This window comes from Arachis ipaensis, chromosome B05 (assembly GCF_000816755.2).
Source record: "Arachis ipaensis cultivar K30076 chromosome B05, Araip1.1, whole genome shotgun sequence".
NCBI lineage: Eukaryota > Viridiplantae > Streptophyta > Magnoliopsida > Fabales > Fabaceae > Arachis > Arachis ipaensis.
Window position 1 is genome coordinate 126,614,126 of NC_029789.2, and position 23,531 is coordinate 126,637,656.

At 38.9% G+C, this 23,531-nt stretch overlaps 2 long non-coding RNA genes across 2 annotated transcripts; both read right to left on the bottom strand.

The window, feature by feature from the left end:
- Positions 155 to 18,872, bottom strand: LOC107642057. The gene is made up of 4 exons (XR_001620595.2): positions 18,623 to 18,872; positions 18,151 to 18,508; positions 17,596 to 17,699; positions 155 to 164 (listed from the first exon to the last, which is right to left on the bottom strand). It is a non-coding gene; the product is annotated as an uncharacterized LOC107642057 (long non-coding RNA).
- On the bottom strand, positions 5,342 to 13,760 carry LOC110272323. The gene is made up of 5 exons (XR_002363537.1): positions 13,750 to 13,760; positions 6,566 to 6,572; positions 6,048 to 6,132; positions 5,895 to 5,945; positions 5,342 to 5,517 (listed from the first exon to the last, which is right to left on the bottom strand). It is a non-coding gene; the product is annotated as an uncharacterized LOC110272323 (long non-coding RNA).

Consider the following 23,531-nt stretch of genomic DNA (forward strand, 5'->3'; position numbering starts at 1 on the left):
GATGACCCCCATTATCGAATATCTTAAATTCGATATCATCCCTAAAGAAGAAAGGGAAGCAAGGAGGCTCTTAAGGGAAGCACAAAACTACACCTTGGTTCACAACGTTCACTATAGAAGAAGAATGTATACACCTCTACTAAAGTGCACCCCAACCTCCAAGACTAATGAAGTCTTAAAAGAAGTCCATAGCGGCATATGCAGAAACCACCTAGGAGCACGAACACTAACTAAGAAAGTGATCCAAGCTGGCTTCTTTTGGCTGACCTTATAAAGGGAAGCTGCTGACTTTGTAAAGAAATATCCACCTTTTCAGAAGCATGCTAACTTCCATGTGGCTCCTCCAGAAGAGCTCATTTGCATCACCTCACCTTCGGTCCGTTCCCACAGGCACCCGGACAAGTAAAGTACCTTATAGTGGATATTGATTATTTTACTAAGTGGATTAAGGCAGAACCTTAAGCAACCATCATAGCTCAAAGAAGTCGAAAATTTCTCTATAAAAACATTTTTACCCAGTTTGGAGTCCCACACTCCATTACCATGGACAACGAAACTCAATTTACCGACTCAGCCTTCAGAAGCTTGGTGGCAAGCCTCAAGATTAAGTACTAGTTCACGTTGGTAAAACACCCCAAGCCAATGGACAAGCAGAAGCTATGAATAAAGTCATTTTGGCTGGGTTAAAATGACGATTACAAGACACAAAGAGAGCATGGGCAGACGAGCTTCCTCAAGTTCTGTGGGCATATCGGACAACCCTCCACTCAACAACTGGAGAATCTCCTTTCCAACTTGATTACGGCATAGAAGCCATGATACCTATAGAAGTCAATGAAGAATCTCCAAGGGTTAAATTCTAGGACGAAGTAAGAAACACCCGACCTCAAAAGGAAGAACTTAATCTCCTCCCAGAAGTCCGAGAACAAGCTCGGGTAAAAGAGGAAGCATTGAAACAAATATTGGCCTTAAGGTACAACAAGAAAGTCATCAAAAGAAGCTTCGCCACAAATGACCTCATATTAAAGAAAGCTGGCTGCAAACTGGAAGAGACCTTACAAGATCATTGAAGTCTTAGAAAAGTGTTATTATAAAGTGTCTGACTTGAAGAGAAATGAGCTCCCAAGGTCATGGCATGCATGTAACCTAAAAAGATACAATAGTTAGGAAGTGCACCTTGCTCCCTGGTACACTTTTTTTTTTTCGATTTCATGATTTTTTTTTTCCGAGAAGGGTTTTCCTGGAGGGGGTTTAACGAGGCACCATAGTAAAGGCTAAAGGTTAATGAAAAACTCTTTGTAGCAACAAAACTTATGTAAATAATTTTTTCTTGATGATAATTTATTTTTTCATTAAGTTTTCCATTCAAACGCACTAATTTAAACTAAAAAAAACTGCGAAAATCATTGTCTGACCTAGGTGGTCGACAAGATGAAGCGACGAGGTACAAATTAGTGTAAGAAGTTATATAAGCAGATCATGGTCTGACCTCATTGACACCTAAAGAGTTAGGCCAAAAACGAAATGTAAAAGTAACTTGTTAAAACCGATTACTTAAAGTCGGAGCATAATTAATTAAGGAAAAATAATATGGACCTTACAAATGAAAGGTTCAAAATAACGGCCGACCTATTTTTTAACCGACATCTTCCGTGAAACAGCAAAAAAAATAATCAAAGTGACTTAACGAAAATTTTTACTAAGTCATGAAAGGCTAAACAAAATAGTTGTGCTAACTAATAAAGGATGATTGAAGAAACATCCATTCATGCAAAAAGCCAGCACATATCCAAGTAAAGAAAGATTTTTTAAGTAGTAAAAACGTTCAAACTAGCAGCTATTACAAAATTGAATTGTTCATAAAGACCCATAAGTCGGGCCATCCAATACTTTGAAACTAAACTAAGATGGAAGGATTTGTTCACTAGAAGTCATGTTAGAAGTGTCTTCGGGCTGTGCGGAGGAGGTCGGGAGAATTTATGGCTGAGAAGTAGCAGGCTCATCGTCCTTACGAGTCGGAAAGCTCTGAGAAGCTCCCTCAACTCGGACTTCCAAAGTCTTTGGGTCGGGCATAAGAATGTCCTCCTCATCATCAAGTGCAGGGACGTTCTTCCCATCAGCCACGACGCTGTTAGGACTAATAAGAGAGAGGTCCACCTTGGGAGCTATAACTCAGAACTGGGTTTTCAAATTCTCAACCAACTCGTCCATTCCATGAGCTATAGTATCCTCCAAATCTACATATTTCTCCCTTGACTTGGTGACCTTATCCACCAAATCCAGTTTTTCCCCGAAGACTTGGTATAACTCTTCTCAGCTTTCTTTTTTAAGCCCTCCACTATGGCACAGGCGGCTTCAGACTACTTTACCCTCTCCTGAGCTTTAAAAAGGTCAGATATCAGGACCTCCTTCTCCCTTTCTAACTCCAACATAGACGCCTGCAAAGATGCCACCTCAGCCTTCAAGTCAGACAGAGATCGCTGGATAGCACCTAGGGGAGTCTCCTCAAGCTGCTTCAGTAAAGCAGAACACACTCCCACCGTCTTAATCCTGCCCCGAGCTAAGACTTGAAGGTGGTGTTTCACATAAACATCATCCATACTAATAAAATTATGTGGAAAGATGTGTTTTTCGCAAAATGTCACTGCGTCAAAGCCTTGTTTGTAAATATCTGCTGATTCAGCAGTCTTGTGCTTTTTGGGCTTCGGCTCAGGATTGGGAGGCGAAAGGGGAATTGTTTGATTACCAGAATGGGAAGGAGGATGGGTCGGGTCAGTAATAATCTTTATCAATGTTGAGGCACCTAAGTCCGACTTAGAGGGAGAAGGGAGATCACCAGATCCACCGGCCTCTTTCAGCTGTATATTTTGGGCAACGACATTCTTTCTAGCAGAACGAAGAGTTTTCATAGTAGCTGACTTAGGAGCCATCTTTTCGGTACAACATCAAAGTCGGGTTACGTCAAGTCACCAAAACAATCAACAAAATCATCTCTTTAAAATGAAAAATAATGCAACCTAGCTCAAACTGGATTTGGCTTGGAGTTTCTAAGTATTTCTTGGTGTCCAGATTAGGAGCTTAGCCCCAACACTCCTGGAATAGAGCGACTACACTCTCCTCAACCTCATCTAAGTTGTCCAAACCATAATTAATAACTCCAGGGTATTCCTCCCAGTACAAACTAGAAAGGGGTTCATCCCTCTCATCAAGAAAGAAAAGTCAGACACCATCGACAGCTTGGACTTTAAAGAAGTAGTTTTTAAAATTATGAAAAGATTCATCAAAAATTGCAAAGACTTTTCTCCCTTGAACAGCTCAGAAGGAGACTCAGCCTTGCTTTTTGGAGCTAAAAAGTTTGGTAAGAACAAAAAGATAAAAGAAAACCCTAGAAAAAGGAGGGATCTCAAGTTCACGACAAAGAAGGTGGTAAATTTTCAAGAAACACTAAGAGTTAGGATAAAGTTGGGAATGAGCAACATTACAGAACTTAAGAATCTCAATTTCAAAGTTGGTAAAAGGAAGGCTAATTTCCAACTTAGTGAAAAACACTCATACACATACATAAAATAGCGCTCCAACTTCTCAAGTTGAGGAAAACAAATCCTCTCTTCAGGAGCAGCAACTACAATTTCATACTTCCTCTCATCCTCCCGGTTTACACACAACTTATGGTGCCTATGAAAGGTCTCAGCATACTCATTATCAATAACAGAAATGACAAAAAGAACAGATACATCTACCCAAGTTAAGTCGGACGGGACCTTAGATGACATGTTGAGAATTACTGATCGAGACATAAAAGTTATACCTACAATACAATAAAAGAAGATCATCACTACAAGTCGGTAGGTCAGCCATTACAGCGTAAGCATTTACACAAAATCAAAAAAGGTTGGGTCGTCATCAACTAAGAATGTTACAATTCTTACAAACCTTTGTATTCTAAACAAACATACAGATACGAAAATAGTGTCATCTTCAATGAAAAACATGCAACCATTTGGGGGCAACATAAAGTAAAACCTCACTCAGTTTTTCAGTGGCAACACAAAAGTTCAAAAAAGAAGCAATTTCTCAAATGAATATGACACAGAACCATCAAATGAACAAAGAATAATTACCAAATCAACAAAAATGAATTCAAAACCAAAAGCACATATCCAGCCAAGAACAAAAGTGCATAAGATAAATGGGAAAGGCGAAAACCAACCTTGAGTGAAAAATGAAACGAAGCACACACAAGCAGCATAACACGAACGTTCCTCTCAAAAGCACGAGCAAAGCCTTCTAGGCCTCAAGATAAAGAAATCTTGAACGCAAGAGTGGTTGCACGAAAGAAGTTGAAAAGATTGAAAGAGGAAAAAATGTTGAGTGCAAATATTTCAGAAAAGAAGCAAAAAAGAAGAAAGAGAAATGAGTTTGGGTATTTATAAGATACCAGTGACAAAAAAGTAATTTTGCGACCCTCATTTATAGCGTATAGTTACCAAAGCAGAACTACGAAAAGACGTAACATCTCGAATTTCAAAATACGTCGAGTATCTGACCTAGCCCCAAGGAAGACAGTTTGTCCGAGCTTATGTTTTAATTTGCCGAAGACCAGTCTGATCTACAAATGCTCGAGTCCGACGTCGTAAAGCTCAGAAACAAGTAGGGACACTGTTCATACCCTGGCCCAAAAATATACCGAGGCCCAAAATGAATAGAAGTCCACTCAAGATATCCAACTAGTACACTTACATGAGGTCGAGCGCGACAACGGTAGTTCAGTTCTACTTATTTGAATAAGTAACACTACAAGAAAATAAGCTTTCTGCCACGCTTTAAAAGCCTGCCGAAAAGTGTAAAAAAGCGTATCGATAGCTTTTCGCCACGCTTTTTGAGCTTTCGGCACGCTTTTGAAAGGGTCACATCTACTAGCGTGCCGGTTGCTTTATCGCCACGCTTTTGTGGGTGTATCGGCACGCTTTTTTTGTTGGCATGCTTTCATCTCTTGCCACGCTTAAAAAGCGTGGCCATAGGTCTTAACCTATAAATACGCTTAAAAAGCGTACCGAAAAGTGCACATATCGCCACGTTTTTAAAAACGTCCCAGAATGTTTGTTTTGGGTACTCTTTAAAAACGTGCCGATAGGAAAAGATATGGCTACACTTTTTAAAGCGTGGCGATAGCCAGTTATACGGCCACACTTTAAAAGTGTGGCAATAGCCTTATAAAATTTTAAAAAAAATCCTTTTTCTTATTTTTACCTGCAAAATATAAATTTTCAATCCTTTTTTATTACCAAACCTACAAATATAGTATACAATTTTTAGTGCAATATAAATCAAACAATAATTAGTGACATAATTTTTGCGATAATTGTTTTATACATTAAAAAACTAATACTCAAATACAAAATAAATCTCGAGTTCAAATTCCAAAACTAAAAATTGAAAAAAAAAATACAGAAACAATACAACTTAAGCTCAGTCTCATTACAATTAGTAGCAAGGTTTTCAACTTCAGCCAGAATCCTGCAAAACCATTCAATTATACTGCATAAATATAAGCTCAGTCTCATTAATTACGAGTAAATTTTCCAACACAAGCTCCTGAGCTAATGAGCATTCACTTAAACAAAGAGAGAACAGAGATATAGTTCTTTGTTCATCTTTTAATGCATGCATATATACATTCATTTTCTACTTGAAACCAATTCTGGAACAAGAAAGATGATCATTCCCATTCAATAAAGTGAATTTACTTGCCAAGCATACTAGAGAGTAATTTAACATGAGAAAAAAGGGATCAACCAGTATGCTTCAAATAATAAATGTATTAAAAGCAGTTCGTAAACTAATGTGACCAAAAAGATATATATCAAGTTTGAAAAAAAAGTGTTAAGACATACTTGGCAAAGTCCTCTAGCTTCTTGCTGAGACCAAAATGATCATAACCATGGCTGCATCAACAAATATCAAAGAAAATTTAAGCAAAACAAGTCAAAGTTTCACAATGTTTGTGATTCAAAGGGGACTAGCTAGAGAAGAATCCACATATATACTCTCCGGGCACTTCTCCAGTCAAGTATGGTGGGATCTTGGATTGGTCCAAGAGACCCTCTGGCAAGAAGATCCTTCTGTCAGGACCTGTCACCAAATGGAAGCAATGATCAGAAACTAGTTTTCTTCCTGAATTGTACAATTAGGGTATATAGAAAAAACTTTGTTAGTTCATTACAAGAACTTAATTAGGACTAATTAGGAGATTATAGGCTATAGCAATAAGTTACCCTCCTCTTACTACTAAGTCAAACTTTGTTAGTTCCTTCTCTTCCTTTCTCTGTTACCATATTTCAACAAATTACATTGTCAAAAGAACACAACCATGTCTATATTCTATGGACTTGTTAGCTACTTTGGTTCTCTCAGTTTATTTGCATATTCTATACTGAATTTCCGCTAAAAAAAATACTTATAATTTAATAAAAAGTAGTTCATGTAGAAGTTTTTCTAGTAACTAGATTAAATATGGTAAAGAATCAAAGAAAGAAAGGATGTGAAGATAGGAGCAACCACTTACCATACCACTTAGTGGTTCATCATTGGCAGGAGTGATAGCAACAGCAGCTTTCTTTGAAGGAGGAGGTAGTGCTGCCTTCTTCTTACCAAAGAGAGCTGTTCATACCCTGGGTCGAGCTACCCGACCTGGGATGATTGGCGACAAAGCGACCGACCTCTTCAGGTCAGGCTACCCGACCTCTTCTCAAAGAGGTCGGCCAAATCAACAGGAGAGCCCAATAAAGGGCCCAAATAGAGGAACACGACCCAAATCCACAGGCCGTCCAAGCCTATAGAGATAAGGGCGGTTCCCTTGAAGATAAGCTTACCTCAACTCAAAAGATAAAGATAAGATAAGATAACTAACTTATCTTATCTAGAAAGGTCACTCTACAACCACTATAAATACACTGGAGCACCCAGGTATAACTCATACTCCGATTCTACATAAAACCTGTTTAATACCCATGCTAACTTAAGCATCGGAGTCTCTTGCAGGTACCCCCCATCCTCCGGTGACCAAGGATCAGAAGTGTAGCCAGTCCAACAAGTCGGACACAACAGCTCCGGCTGCCACCAGCCAGCCGGACACGTCGTCTCCGACCAGTACTGAAGATCTCATCCGAGATCGACCTACAGTTTCAGGTAACCCTCGGAACATTGGCGCCGTTGCCGGGGAACCTGGAAGTCATCCCAACACCATGGTGGACGGCCATGACAACGACCACGATTCAGATCTAGAAAACAGAACGCCGCACAAGAACGCGGACACTATGCTGAAGGATACTCCGGAATCCAACGGGGATAAAAACTCATCAAATCCCGGGGTAATAGAAGCACTTCAAGATCGCTTAAAGCAACTTGAAAAAGAAACCCAACAACAACGAGAGGTTGGGAAGGATCTTCAAAAAAGGGTACGGCGACGTCGAGAACTGGAAGACAAGCTACTGCAATTAAAAGCCAATCTCAAAGCAAAAGTTCCTCGGACCACTCCTGAGGAAGATTCACGCAAAGAACAAGATCCATTCACCAGGGAAATCATGAAAACCAAAATTCCAAAAGACTTCAAACTCCCGGATATGATTTTGTATGATGGTACCACAGATCCCAACCATCATCTCAGCAATTTCAGAAGCAGAATGTACCTCACCGATGCCTCAGATGCCGTTCGCTGCAAAGCTTTTCCAACAACTCTCACGAAGACAGCAATCAGATGGTTCGACAACTTACCCCCAAACTCCAACTCAAACTTTGACGACCTGGCCAAAAAATTCCTAGCCAGATTCTCCATCCAGAAAGATAAGGCCAAACACGCCCCCAGTTTACTAGGGATCAAGCAAGGCGATCGGGAGAGCCTCTACAACTACATGGAAAGATTCAACAAAACATGCATGGACATACAAAGCTTGCCAACAGAGCCCGCCATCATGGGACTCATCAACGGCCTACGAGAAGGACCTTTTAGCCAATCTATATCAAAGAAGTACCCTACCTCCTTAGACGAAGTGCAGGAGCGAGCAGAAAAATACATCAACATGGAAGAAAACGCTCGGTTGGGAGAAACCTCCAAATCCGGGGTCCCCAACCGAGATAAAGATAAAGAGTCCAAAAGGAAAGAAGATCGACAAGGGGAGAAAATAAAAAAATACCACAATTACACCCCTCTCAAGGTATCCTTAGTCGACGTATACAAAGAAGTCTGCCATACAGAGAAAATACCCCCAGCTCGGCCACTCAAAGGCAAAAGAGGGGGAGGAAACCGGAATGAATATTGTGAATATCATCGAATGCGAGGGAACTCCACCAACGAGTGCTTCGATTTAAAGAACATCATAGAAAAATTGGTGAGAGAAGGAAAACTAGATCGGTTTCTGGCCACCTGAGATGATGATCAAAGAAAGAGACGAAGGGACGAAGATATCGGACGAACCGCACGATCACCTCGTACACCAGAAAGACATGTCCACATGATACACGGCGGATTCGCAGGGGGAGGAATCTCCAAATCATCTCGCAAAAGATATCTCAAAGAAGTATATCATGTCGAGGGAAAGGAGGAAGCACCCGACATCCCTGCAATCACATTCACTAAAGAGGACGCATCCGGTATCATCTCGGGACACGACGATCCCATGGTCATCACCATCATACTGGTAAACGCCAATCTGCACCGTACATTAATAGACCAAGGGAGCTCCGCCGATATCTTATTCAAAGCTGCCTTCGATAAGCTCGGCCTAGAAGACAAAGAACTTAAGGCATACCCGAACAATCTGTTCGGACTCGGAGATACCCCGGTACAACCACTGGGATACATATCACTACATACAACCTTCGGAAAGGGGAACCAATCCAGGACACTCAAAATAGACTACATTGTGGTCAACGTGAGTTCAGCCTACAATGCTCTAATAGGTCGGACAACACTAAATCAACTCGGCGCAATAGTCTCGACTCCACATCTATGCATGAAATTCCCAACTACGGAGGGGATAGCCATAATAAAAGCAGATCAAAAGATGGCACATCGCTGTTATAACGAAAGTCTAAACCTCAGAGGCAGAGGAGAAGAGTTTCATGCAATTGAGCTTGGCGGAGTTCAGAGACGAGAAGAACTCCGTCCGCAGCCAGAAGGTGAGATAGAGAAGGTTCAGATCGGAGACACCTCGGGCAAAACAACTAATATCGGCACGATCCTGAAAGGAGACTCAAAAGAATTACAGGTACAATTCTTACGAGACAATGTCGATCTCTTTGCGTGGAAAGCCGCAGACATGCCAGGCAGAGACCCCAAACTAATGTGCCACAAGTTAGCAATCTATCCATAATCTCGGCCAGTACAGCAGATACGAAGAAAACTTGGGCTAGAGCAATCCCAAGCTGTGGAAGAACAGGTACAAGCATTACTGGAGGTAGGATTCATAAGAGAAGTCAAGTACCCATTATGGCTAGCCAACGTCGTCTTGGTGAGAAAATCAAATGGGAAGTGGCGAATGTGCACCGATTACACCAATCTCAACAAAGCCTACCCAAAAGATCCTTACCCACTCCCAAGTATCGACGCTTTGGTAGACGTTTCCTCCGGATATAGATACCTCTCGTTTATGGACGCATACTCGGGATACAACCAAATCCCCATGTATCCACCAGACCAAGAAAAGACTTCGTTTTTGACGCCAAAAGCAAATTATTGCTACATTGTAATGCTTTTCGGTCTGAAGAATGCGGGAGCTACTTATCAAAGGCTAATGAATAAAGTCTTCTCAGATCACATCGAAAAAATCATGGAAGTCTATGTGGACAACATGTTAATAAAGACACAAAGCGAAGAGACATTATTGTCCGACCTGGCTCAAGTGTTCGACACTATAAGGAAGCACGACATGCGACTCAATCCTGCGAAATGCACCTTTGCAGTAGAAGCAGGCAAATTCTTAGGTTTCATGCTCACACAAAGAGGTATTGAAGCAAATCTGGATAAATGTCAAGCCATACTCAACATGAAGAGCCCAACCTGTGTCAAAGAAGTGCAGCAACTCAACGGGAGATTGGCCGCCCTATCCAGGTTCTTAGCAGGATCAGCGATAAGATCTCTCCCCTTTTATGCTACTTTGAGGAAGGGAAAGTAGTTCGAATGGACAACAGAATGTGAACAAGCCTTCCAAAACTTCAAGGAATTCTTAGGACGGCCACCTATCCTATCTCGACCACGAGAAGGAGAACCGCTCATATTATATCTCGCAGTGGGAAGCCAGGCGATAGCCTCAGCACTAGTCAGAGAAGACGAAAGTGGGCAACAACCCGTCTACTTCATTAGTAAAGCGCTACAGGGATCCGAGTTGAACTACCAGAAAATAGAAAAGTTTGCCTACACCCTCATTCTAACGTCTCGACGACTTCGCCCATACTTCCAGTCTCACACCATTAGGGTTCGAACCAACTAGCCCATAAAAGGAATATTGCAGAAAACAGATCTGGCAGGCAGAATTTTACAATGGGCAGTCGAGTTATCCGAGTTCGACCTCCAATATGAAGCTCAGACGGCCATCAAATCACAATATCTGGCTGACTTCATCGCAGAATTCACAGATGCCCTGGAAATTCTCACAGAATGGAATCTCTATGTGGACAGTTCTTCAAATAAGACTGGAAGCGGCGCAGGTGTGATAATAGAAAGCAACCAAGGAACCCAAGTTGAGCTCTCCCTCAAGTTCGGGTTCCCGGCTTCAAATAACCAGGCAGAATATGAAGCATTATTAGCTGATTTGAAGCTGGCTAAAGATGTTGGAACTGAAAAACTCAACATCTACAGTGATTCACAAGTAGTCACCTCACAGATAATGGGGAGCTACCAAGCCAAAGATCACACCATGAAAAAGTATTTGGATAAAACCAAAGAACAGCTCGGACTCCTCGGGGAATATAAGATCTGCCACATACCCCGCGAACAAAATGCCCGAGCTGATGCACTCTCGAAACTAGCCATCACCAAACCAGGGGGCAACAATAGAAGCCTCATCCAGGAAATGCTACAGAACCCGTCAATCTCGGAAGAAGAAAAGATCCTAGCCATAACAGATCGGGATCAAGGATGGATGACTCCCATAATTAACTACCTCAAAGCAGAAACACTCCCCACGGATGAAAAAGAGGCGAAGAGGTTAAAACGGGAGGCTCAGTACTACACCATCATAAACAACACCCTATATAAAAGAGGGATCTCAATACCACTACTAAAATGTGTGCCGACCTCCAACACAAGGGAAGTTTTAGAAGAAGTACACAGTGGTATCTGTGGCAATCATCTCGGGGCACAAGCTCTCACCAAAAAGGTACTGCGGGCAGGATTCTACTGGCCAACCCTACAGAAAGAGGCTATAGAATTTGTAAAGACATGTCCACCATGTCAGAAATATGCCAACTTTCACATCGCCCCGCCAGAAGAGCTCATCAATGTAACCTCACCCTGGCCATTTGCAAAATAGGGACTTGATCTTCTCGGACCCTTTCCCCAGGGATCAGGACAAGTAAAATACCTCATAGTCGGAGTAGACTATTTTACAAAATGGATTGAAGCAGAGCCCTTAGCCAACGCCACCGCTCAAAGAAGCCGGAAATTCATATACAGGAACATTGTCACGAGGTTCGGGGTTCCATACTCCATCACCACAGACAATGGCACTCAATTCATAGACGCAGACTTCAGGAGACTAGTAGCCGACTTGAATATAAAGCACCAGTTCACCTCCATCGAACACCCTCAAACCAATGGACAGGCCGAAGCCGCCAACAAAGTCATATTGGCTGGGTTGAAACGGAGACTACAAGATGCAAAGGGAGCTTGGGCCGAAGAACTTCCACAAGTCCTATGGGCATATCGAATAACGCCACACTCCACCACAAATGAATTACCCTTTCGACTAGCATATGAAGTGGAGGTAATGATCCCAGTAGAGATCGAGGAAGGGTCATCCAGAGTAGTCCACTACAATGAAGAAGCCAACTCTCAACTTCAGAGGGAAGAACTCGACCTACTACCTGAAATCCAAGAAAAAGCTCGGATCAGGGAAGAAGCACTAAAACGTCGGATGGCTTCCAGATATAATCAAAAGGTAGTGCCGAGAAGTTTCGTAGAGAATAATCTCATCTTAATCCGAAATGATATTGGAACAACTCGACCAGGAGAAGAAAAGTTGGCAGCAAACTGGAGAGGACCCTACCGAGTTGTAGAAGTACTCGGGAAGGGCTACTACAGACTGTCCGAACTCGACGGACGAGAGCTTCCCAGATCATTGCACGCCTGCAACCTAAGAAGGTACTACAGTTAGAAAAAGTAAAAAATCTCATTATTGGATGCACTCTTTTTCCTGAAAAGGTTTTTTAATGAGGCACCAAGTGAGACTCAGACACTATCCGACTTATAGGGATGAAAAATTCCCGCATGTATATATTTGCACTTTCTTTTGAATAAAATATATTTTTAAATATTCTACAAACGTCCAAGACGCATTAATCTGAAGCATTCATCGTCCGATTATAAAGCAACAGATCGGCATAAAGTGAAAAACAATTTCACTGCACGATCACGATAAAGACAATCGTCTGATAAAGGTGAAAACGTTTAACTTAGAAGGGCCCGACATAACAAAGTCGGCCCAAAATGAAAAAGTTATAAAAGTAATCCCTGAAAGAGACCTGACAAAGGTCCAAAAAAGAGGATTACAAAAATAACTTAGAAGAGGACGACGTAAATAAGTCGGCCTCCTACAGAACAAGTTATAAAAGTAATCCCTGAAAGAGACCTGACAAAGGTCCAAGAAAGAGGATTACAAAAATAACTTAGAAGAGGACGACATAAAAAAGTCGGCCTCCTACAAAACAAGTTATAAAAGTAATCCCTGAAAGAGACCTGACAAAGGTCCAAGAAAGAGGATTACAAAAATAACTTAGAAGAGATTGACCTAACGAAGTCGGTCTCCTAAAACAAAAGTTATAGTAGTAATCCCTGAAAGAGACCTGACAAAGGTCCAAGAAAGAGGATTACAAAAAATAACTTAGAAAAGATCGACCTAACGAAGTCGGCCTCCTACAAAAACTAAGTTATAAAAAGTGATCCCTGAAAGAGACCAGACAAAGGTCCAAGAAAGAGGATTACAGAAATAACTGGAAAGAGGACCAACGTAAAGAAATCGATTATGAAATGCTAAAAATACAAGCAAGAGCGAGAAAACCGAAAAAGCAAGTTGGACCCACAACCTCAAAGGATCCAAGCTACAAACAATAAAGTACAAGGCAATCCAAAGAGGTCAAGCCGCAAGATTCCAACACTCTCAGAAAATAGAAAGAGATACCAAGTCAAGCGCAAAAAAGCATGATATAATCTACAAAGTTATAAAGCTTCAAAGGCCACCAAAATTTACCTAAAAAGGCTAGCAAGCTACTTTTGTTTTTCAAAGTAAAAGTTGCTAGGCAAGCAACTAGAAAATGTCAGCAATTAACAAAACAAAGTTTAAGAGCCCACAAGTCGGGTCAGCTGCATAAATATCCAGAGAGAGATTAGCAAACATCAGGAGCCTTCTTGGCAGCATTAGGACAAGGAGAAGGAGGGCGAGTTTGAATAGGCACAGCATCTACAGTTCCATCCTCCTGGTTCAGAATCTGGCAATCTGGATCAGACACAACCGGAGGAGCAGAGGAGGTCGACACCTTGGCAGAGGACACAGGGGGGATCAACATCATCATCACCCTCATCATCAGGGACAATCTTGCCATCCCTGACAACGTTATCCAGGCTGAAGAGGGCAAGGTCGGCCTCGGGAGTAATGACCCGAACTTACTCCTTCAGGTTCTCGTAAGCAGCAGTCACGCTGCCAACGAGATGACCTTGAAGCTCAGAATAATCTTCTCGGGCACTCTCCAGCTCCCCCCTCAGACGCATCACCTCCCGATAAGACGTAACGTAACTATCCTTATGCATCATTGCCGTATCCTCGGCTAGCCTCACAGAAGCTGCCAGAGAAAGGGAACTCGCCATTTCGTTCTCTAGATCCTTCTCCAACTTGGCCACCTTTAACTCGAGCTCCTCCTTCAGCCCCTTTATCCAGTCGAACTCTCGCTTCGCCTCCTCCATAAATTCTTTGGTGGCATGGAGAGGAAGATTCTGAGCAGTTCGGTACAGAGCAGCCCCCATATACGCCATCTTAACACTGTTTCGGGTCATAAATTCCAAGTGATGAAGGATGGACACATCGTCCATGGAAAGAACACCATAGGGACCGATTTGCTGATCCACAAATTCAATTGCATTAAAATCGGGAGCATCAAGGTTGAAAGGCTCAGCTGTTTTTTGTTTCTTATTGGGAGGAGCGCCAGAAGGAGTGGCAGAAATTGGGTAAGGATCAGCCAGACGAACTCGGGGAGTGGGGATCACCTTTCTCGCCCCAGGAGAACTCGGCATGGACGGCCTCACACGCACTTGGGAAGATCCCTCCCCAGCCGCTTTGGCCGAGATGTTTTTGGCAACAGTCGCCTTCTGTGCTCTTTTAAAAGCCTTCATAGACTCATTATTCTTCATTGCCTCTGCAAATAAAACACAACAGTAAGAAATTAAGCTGCAAGTCGGAAAGGCATTTACAAGCAATATAAAAAGATAATAAAGGGAACGCAAAATACCCAGCTCAGTTTGAAGAAGAGAGGGATTGGTTAAAAATTTCTTTGTATCAAGATAGGGAGGTTGACCCCAATGTTCTTCCAAGACAGTCACAAAAGCCCGCTCAGCCTCATCCAACATTTCCCACGTGTATCTAGACACTCTCACATCTTTTTGCCATTCCAAGGGAAAGGCGGGCTCATCATTTTCATCCAGAAAAAAGGGCCGAGCTCTTTCAACAGCTCGGACCTTGAAAAAGTAGTTTTTAAAATCACGAAACGATTCGTCAAACATGGAAAAGACCTTCTTTCCCTGGGAAGATCGAAAGGAGACCCAAGCTGCCTTCTTTTTTACCACTCCAGGCTTCGTCAAGACAAATAGATAGAAGAAGAGAGATTGCGAGGCAGGAATACCAAAATAACAACCCGAGTAGAGAAACAAACTCTCTCTTCAGAAGAGGGAGGGACAAGTTCATAATTCTTCTCATCACCAGGATTACTACAAACCCTATGAAACTGCCTAAGCTGCGCGCAAAACTCGGAATCAACCAAAGAGACACACATAAGAACCATTGAGTCCACCCAATTGGCCATGCCCTCGGGAACCTGGGAAGACATCTCTACAACGTTATTGCGAGAAGACATGAGGCCAACTAAATCCTACAATAAGAAAATAAGATTGGATTACTAAAAAACATCTTGGACGAGGGGCAAAACAACTTGACAGACGAACAAACAGAAAAGAAAAACTCCAAGACTCAAACCAAAGTCCTGGGGCATCCTTTGGAGGCAGAGCAAGGTTTCAGGAAAAAGCTACAGCTTACGTCCCGACATTTCTCAAACAAGAAAAGAAGATCCCAAATAGCAAACGTTTCGAAGAAGAAAAACACAAAGTCATCACTATCTTCCTACAGTCTATCAGCAAGGAGCATCACCAACATCAAACATGTCAAAGCAGAAATCGTCAAAGACACAACCTTTTTCTCAGAAATCAAACAAAATCATCACTATAAAGCTTCAAAATCAAAAGCACAAACAGAAACGGTGATAAACGTGCAAGCATCAAATAAAGAGGAAAGACGAAAAGGTTCATGCAAAAGAGAAAGAAACTCCCAGAACACACATTACAACAGCAATCTGGCACAACAAAAGCAGAAAGATCCAAACTTTCTCCAAGAAAAATTAAAATTTTCTCAAAACCAGACATATAAAGAAACAGAGGAAGAAAAATTGAAATAATAGAAGAAAACCTCGAAAGAAAGCTGAAGAGCAGAAGCAACAAAGCCACCCCTCGAAGCGGAAAACTGCGAAGATGGAAGGAGAAATCTGGAAATCACCCCTCTTCAACAGAAAGCAGTAGCAGAACAGACGATGCAGGACGGAACTACGAACTCCAGGCAAGAAATAGAAAATGAGAGAGTAAAGGGAGAAGTTACAAAGAAGAGCGAAGAAGAGAAACCGCTTTTGATTGAGAAATTCAAAATAATAATCCAAGAGAAAATGGGGCAATTAATACCAATTAATGAAGGTATTAAACCCTCTTACGTTCCCAAGAACAAAGCGCTATCATAAAAGCGCGCGTTTTTAGAAGAAAACGTTCCACATTCAAAAGATTCTACAAAAGGAAGAAATCGACAAAATGCTTGAGTTCGGCTTCGTCAGAGAAGGACCGAAGTCAAAGACTCGACCTCAACAAAAAGACCGAGCTCAAGCAGGGGCACTATTCATACCCTGGGTCGAGCTACCCGACCTGGGATGATTGGCGACAAAGCGACCGACCTCTTCAGGTCAGGCTACCCGACCTCTTCTCAAAGAGGTCGGCCAAATCAACAAGAGAGCCCAATAAAGGGCCCAAATAGAGGAACACGACCTAAATCCATAGACCGTCCAAGCCTATAGAGATAAGGGCGGTTTCCTTGAAGATAAGCTGACCTCAACTCAAAAGATAAAGATAAGATAATATAACTAACTTATCTTATCTAGAAAGGTCACTCTACAACCACTATAAATACACTGGAGCACCCAGGTATAACTCATACTCTGATTCTACATAAAACCTGTTTAATACCCATGCTAACTTAAGCATCGGAGTCTCTTGCAAGTACCCCCACCCTCCGGTGACCAAAGATCATAAGTGTAGCCAGTCCAACAAGTCGGACACAACAGCTCCGGCTGCCACCAGCCAGCCGGACACGTCGACTCCGACCAGTACTGAAGATCTCATCCGAGATCGACCTACAGTTTCAGGTAACCCTCGGAACAAGAGCCATAGTCTCGAAGGTGCATGGCAGGGCTAGAAGCTGATGGTGCTGACCTTGCTACACCACTCAACTTGATGGGGTTTCCAAGAATCTCTGAAACTGGTCAAAACAATAGCATTGTCACAGACACGCTGAAAAACACACATACACATTCAACAATTATAAGAAAGTGCTTCATTGCTTAGTTCAGATAGGGTTTTCAATGCACTAAAATAAAAAATAAAAATCCAAGCTTATTAAAATTGAAAAAACAGATTAGAAAAATAAGTAGGAGAGGTGATTACCGAAAGCCATGTTGTAGGGTACGGATCCGAGTTAGGATTTTGATGGTTGAAATCAGTGAGTCAGTGGAACTCTGAGATAAATTAAGAACTGCAAACAATTACATGCAAGGCAGTGAGGCACTTATTACATTGTGTTTAATGAAGATGGATTAGTGAACCTAAATGGCAAGCAAAACAGAAGCAAATTAAGGCTGTTAATTTGTTCATTCTTTCACAAAGTAACAAGGTTTAATCATACACAAGCAAATTAATAATCTATTTGGACAGAACTGATCACAAAGATTAATGAGCTCCAGCTGAATTTAATCAAGCTTAATCACACATTGGATTTTCACCTTATAAAGAAGGAAAACCAGCACTAATCTTACCACTGAAAAAGATAAGAGAGGGAAAAACAAACCTTGCCCTTCAGTATCACGACATTGAAATTGCTGCCGGTCCTCCTCACAAGGAAGAGGTAAAGCTGATCATGTTACACCAAATCAAAACCGTCCATATCCATAATTTAATAAAGAACAAATAAATCTCCAAAACAGATTAAAATTTGCACAATTAAAATCAGAACTAAATAAGGATAACAAATCAACAATAATCAGAACATGTTTCAATTAAAATCAGAATAAATAAAAAACAAACAAGGAGAACAAAGCAACAATAATAAGAACATATTTTAATTAAATTAAGAACAAATCAGACCCAAACTTGGAGAACAAATCAGCATTATATGTAATTAAAATCAAAACATATCAGAACCAAACAAAGAGAACAAATCAACAATATTCAGAAGTTCAGAACAATAGATCAACCTTATAAATTATAATAACAAGTTCTGAACAAATCTAGCATTATAAATTATAATAACAAAGCTTAGACCTTAATCCTAGTTTAGAAAAAAAAAAGTTTAGAAGCATTACCAAAACCAGTCCACCAACTCTTACTCTGACATAGATATCAACTCCCCCCTCACAATTTTATTGAACCCTTCCACCACAGCAACTGTTGAGAATTCCCAACAACTCCCTTCACAACAAAACCCAAAACATCAAATCAAATTCTTTTAGGGGAATTAATATTATAGAGCATCAAAATTAAACCCTAATTTAATGTGCTAACCGCATTGGCCTTGATCCTTAAGGGGGAGACAGCACCCTTCTCCCTCCAATCAACAGAAGCAGAACTATCTTTGGGGAGAAAGCTTCCAATCATTTTCCCATTCACTTCACAAGTAGAGAAGTGAATAAGCCTCTTGTTATTCTCAGAGCAGTACTTCACCTGAAACAGAAACAACACATCAAAAATCAAAATCACACATCCCATTCAGCTCCAACATGAATATTTGGCCTTTAATTATTTACAATTTGACCTAATCACACGAAGAACATGTACCACAGGGAGAGGCAAGCAGAACCGTGACAGAGAGAGGCGAGCAGCATGACGACCAGAACGGCGAGAAGGACAGCAAGAGGAATGACGAGCTGGCTAACACAACGACGAACCAGTGAGATAAATGACGGCGTAATGGAGGTTAGGGTTTTCTAAGTGCGATGAAGGGCTGGGTTCCAGAAGATGAAGATGAGGCTGGGTTCCAGTGATGAAGATGATGATGGAGATGGATGAATGACGAAGGATGTGTTCCAGAAGATGAGGCTAAACACTGAAGATGGATGAACGACGCCAAGGCTGGTTCGATCGAGAAGATGAAGCTGACGACGCCTTAGCTTTTAGGGTTTGAAAGTGAATTTTTAGGTTTCATTGTTTTTAAGTTAGTGTGTAAGTTAGTGTGTGTTGTTGTTATTATTTTTAGGGTAAAATTTGATAACTTAGAAAAAAAAAGGTTAAGTGTGGGAAAAATAGGTGGAAAACTAAATTTTAGGGGAGGGAACTCTATCGGCACGTTTTTTTACGGTGCCAAAATAAACACAATATGGCCATGCATTTCAAGCGTACCGATTTCCTTTTATGGCAAAAAAAGCGTGGCCAAATATCAAATCAGTGGCCACTCTCGTAAAAGCGTGCTGATTTTTCTCTACGGGTACGCTTTTCAAGCGTGGCAGTAAGAAAGCGTGGCCAAATTTCAACTAAGTGGCCACCCTCATAAAAGCGTGCCGATTTTTCTCTATGGCCACGCTTTTCAAGCGTGGCAAAAAAAAAGCACGGCCAAATCACAAATCAGTGGCTACCCTCGCAAAAGCGTGCCCATAGACCACTTTTGGGCACGCTTTAAAGCGTGGCAAGAAAAAAGGGTGCCGACAGGCCTTTTTTCTTGTAGTGTAACTAACTCCTAAGATATCTCTCACTTATTTAGAAGGGAGATCTCAACAACTTCACTAAAAAAGGGAACAGTTATCCACCATTAAAGGTGAAACTATTTTAAAAGGTGGTTATCGATTCTACTATAAATACACTGATACCCTTCAGTATATTCAAAATCCAATCTACTAAAAACTTGTCTAAAACCCTTGCTAATTTAAGCATTGGAGTCCTTTATAGGTACCACCCCCATCTTCTTAAAGGAACTCGAACGGTAGCACTTTGACATCAGTAGTTGTCGGATGCTGTCCCAAAAAAATCTAGACCTCACGTTTATACCCAAAATAAAGCTACCCAATTTCAGGTAACCCAACATATTTAATATAAAAAAAATTAAAGTTATTAAAAATAAGAATATCCAGAATATTATAATCTTAGTTGCTATAATAATATTGCTTTTTTTTTTTGGAAAATGGAAAAAGAAGAACGTAATATTCTTGATATTTTCATAGGAGAAGATTGTATTATTTTTACTTCACTGAAACAATGACGAGAAATGATGAAAAATACAAGTTCAAAGAAAGAGAAATTGGGAAGCCTTATGTACCTCTAACTCTCACCGACCTAGCAGTAGTGACCGTGACAGCAGTTGCCAAAATCAATATTTCTTTTTCAATCAAGCTAAAGTAGTAAGGATTTCATTTTCCTTAATTAGTTGACAAAACAGTGTTTTATAAAATTACCAAAATTATAAACAGAATAATTTTTAAATGAGTACTCAATAAAAATATATTTATATAAAGATGATATTAAGATGTAGATAAAAATTGGATTAATAATTAAAAAATAATGAACAAAAATAATAAATTTTACTAGTCCTTAAATATTATTTCTCTTTCTTATTTCGTCAAATCAAAGACTAATAATATGTTGCAGATTTAAGCTTCATTATATTTAAAGATTTTTTACTGACTAATATATTATTATCGAAAATATTTGGTAATTAAAAAAAAAATTTTTGCGATAATTAATGAATGCTAAATAAGATAAGTTCTAACTGTTTATTACATACATATGATAAAATTTAAATTGTTAACATTTTCTTAAAAAAGGAAGCAAGTTGATTACCCAATCAATTTAAATCGGTATGAAAAAAGCATTTATGATACATGAATAAATTAATTTTGAAGGATTGTTGTAAATGTATTTTAATTTTAAAATTTTGAAGTTTTTTCGTTCCATTCATTTTCATCTTTAAATTGATAATCACTGTTGTGTATTTGTGTTTTCTACGAGGATTAACATTTAACAACAACTTTATCTACATACAAATCTGTCTGGAGGAGGAAATTACAGCAAATTAAAGATGTGTTTAGAAATTAGAATACAATGAAATTAGAATTGATTTTAATTTTAAAATTAAATTTTTGGTTTAAAATAAATAAGAAATAAAAATTGATTTGATTTGTAAATCCTATAAATTCAGTTTGAATTGAAATGATTTAGTATATTAAAAATATAAAAGTCATGTTTATCTTTTAAAAAAGTTAGAAGAAGAGTTTGGAGGGGAAAAAAGAGGTGGTAGAAGTTTAACAGCAGTCTCACAGTATTATTAATACTAACGAAATGTAACAAATAAATAATAAAATAAAATATAAAATTAAATATTTATATCAATTTGAAGATCAATGCAACTACATTATATTAGACAAAAAAACATAGAATACATAAAAAAGTTAAGAATAAACACAGAAGAATACTATGGAAATTTGAATATATAATTTTTATTGAAAACATAGAATATAAAGATATATTAACTACCATTAGAAAAAGGAAGTTATTGCTGCCACTTCTTCTATACCGCCAAAGATAAATGAAAGGGAATCAGAATGGTAGGGGAATAAAAAAAAGAGATGAAGGTTATTAGGGTTTTCTCAACCATCAATTCTTCTGAGCATCACAGGCAAAGTAGGTGTTGAAGAGTTTTTTCGAAGAAATTATACGTTTTTAAATAAAATAAGCTACTAAGTAAGTTTGTAAACACTTATACATACGAAATTCTTGTAAAATTGAAATGTTAGATTCACAAGTCTAAAAGAAATATGATACTAAACATAATTCATTATTTTTAGTCTTTTATCTCATTCTTTAAACGATCTATAAATTCATCGTTGCAATTCTTTCAGAAACTTACTTGCTTTTTGTTTATCCATAAATAGTTTAAGTTTTAAAAGTAATTTTAAAATTTAAGTTAATGCCAATTAATTGAATTAAAACTTTGTACAATTTCCTATCACTGTTAACGGACATGCCACGTGGTTAATCGAAGACCAAAAGCAAAGCATTATTGATGAATTTGAAATAGTGATAAGATCCCTTCAACTGTTTAATTAAGCAATAAAAAGAATTTCAACAAGTCATTAAGACACACACACACACACAAAATATATATATATATATATCAATCTCTGAACCTTTTGTGATTAGCTAGATCACATAGATATAACCTGTGCAGCTCCATGTGTTGGTTGTTCATCAAATTCTGATACAATCTCCCAAATTTTCCTTTCAATAATTTGATTTAAAGCAATCAAATAAATGGCATTTAAACAGTTGGTAAAGCAGATTTTCAGCATTAAAACTGTACTATTCATTTTTCTTTTATATAGTACTACATATATCTTTTGACGAGAGGTATTGAAAATGTTAACTCTGGAGCAACCGATCTTACAACCTTATTATATTCCACGAATATGAGAAGTAGGAAAAAAAAAAATCTTATATGTTGGTCGCAATGCATGTAACATCTATCACTCTAATAAACTATATATTAATGTTGAAAACAAATTGAGGCTATGCTGACCTATCAAAAAAGGATAGATATCCTTTCTTGTGCATGTCTTTGTCTCTTCATATTTATCCACTCTCTCAACTTGCTTTAAAAGCAACAATATAGTAATGGCTATATTAATATCTTAAAAAGTTTTGTAAAAACTTTTCAACATGCTTACTATACATATAGCATCTTCTTCACTTGCACATTTCTTCTGCTTTCATAATCCTTGAAGATTTTCCTCAAGTTTAATTTGGCCAAATGCTAAGTTATCAAAGCCAAAATTCCGTAATACATACTGCAGTTAACTATATTAATTAATTAATTAACTTCTCAGAATTAATGTAACTTTTAACATGCATAGACATTAAATAGATATCTGATTTTCTTTCTTCTTGGGTGTTTATGACTCGTTTCAATCCAATAACTTAATTATTTGGGTTATATTTTGGTTTGGTTTAACTCAACATACATCACAAATTCTTTAACAGTTGTGTTGAGAAAATGTAATGAACATTTTTATTTTTAGTCTGCAATTAATAATTTTATATTACATGAAGATATTTGATATAGTTTGTTTTTGAAAATTCTGCATTGTAAAATATTCTGATTTTACTTTTGAAGTTTTAAACTTCATCATTCACAAGACCTAAATTTAGATTTATCGTTCTCTAAATATTTAGTCGATCTGGACTCTAAAATTTCATTATTATTGGATCAAGTTAAGTAGTTCGAAAGATTTTCCAATCAATTAATTAGGCCAATTTGAATCCAATTATAACGTTAATCCAACTCTCATAAAAACTTTTCACATATTTTTCTCATATTTTCTTTTACAAATGAGTTAAAAAGGTCAAATATTGGCTAAAAATAATAAATTTTGTTGGTAATATAATATTATTCTTAAAAAAAATTCGATTAAGTGTTCACTATTGGGTCAAAAATTGTAATTAACCATCAACAAGGATGTAACATAATATATTAGAGAGACAGAGATATGTAACAAATATGAATTGCATCAACAACTACAAGAAAAAACAGAATGGTGAGATAATATGAACCTTTAATTTTCCTTGTAGTTCTTAGCTCGTTTCTAGCAGTTGCCAAATTGATATTTTTCATAAGTTAAAAAAATAAAAAGAAACTCATTGAATTTTAAGGTTATGTTTGTCAAATGAAAATCAAGAGGTCTAATACAATAATTGGCGCTTT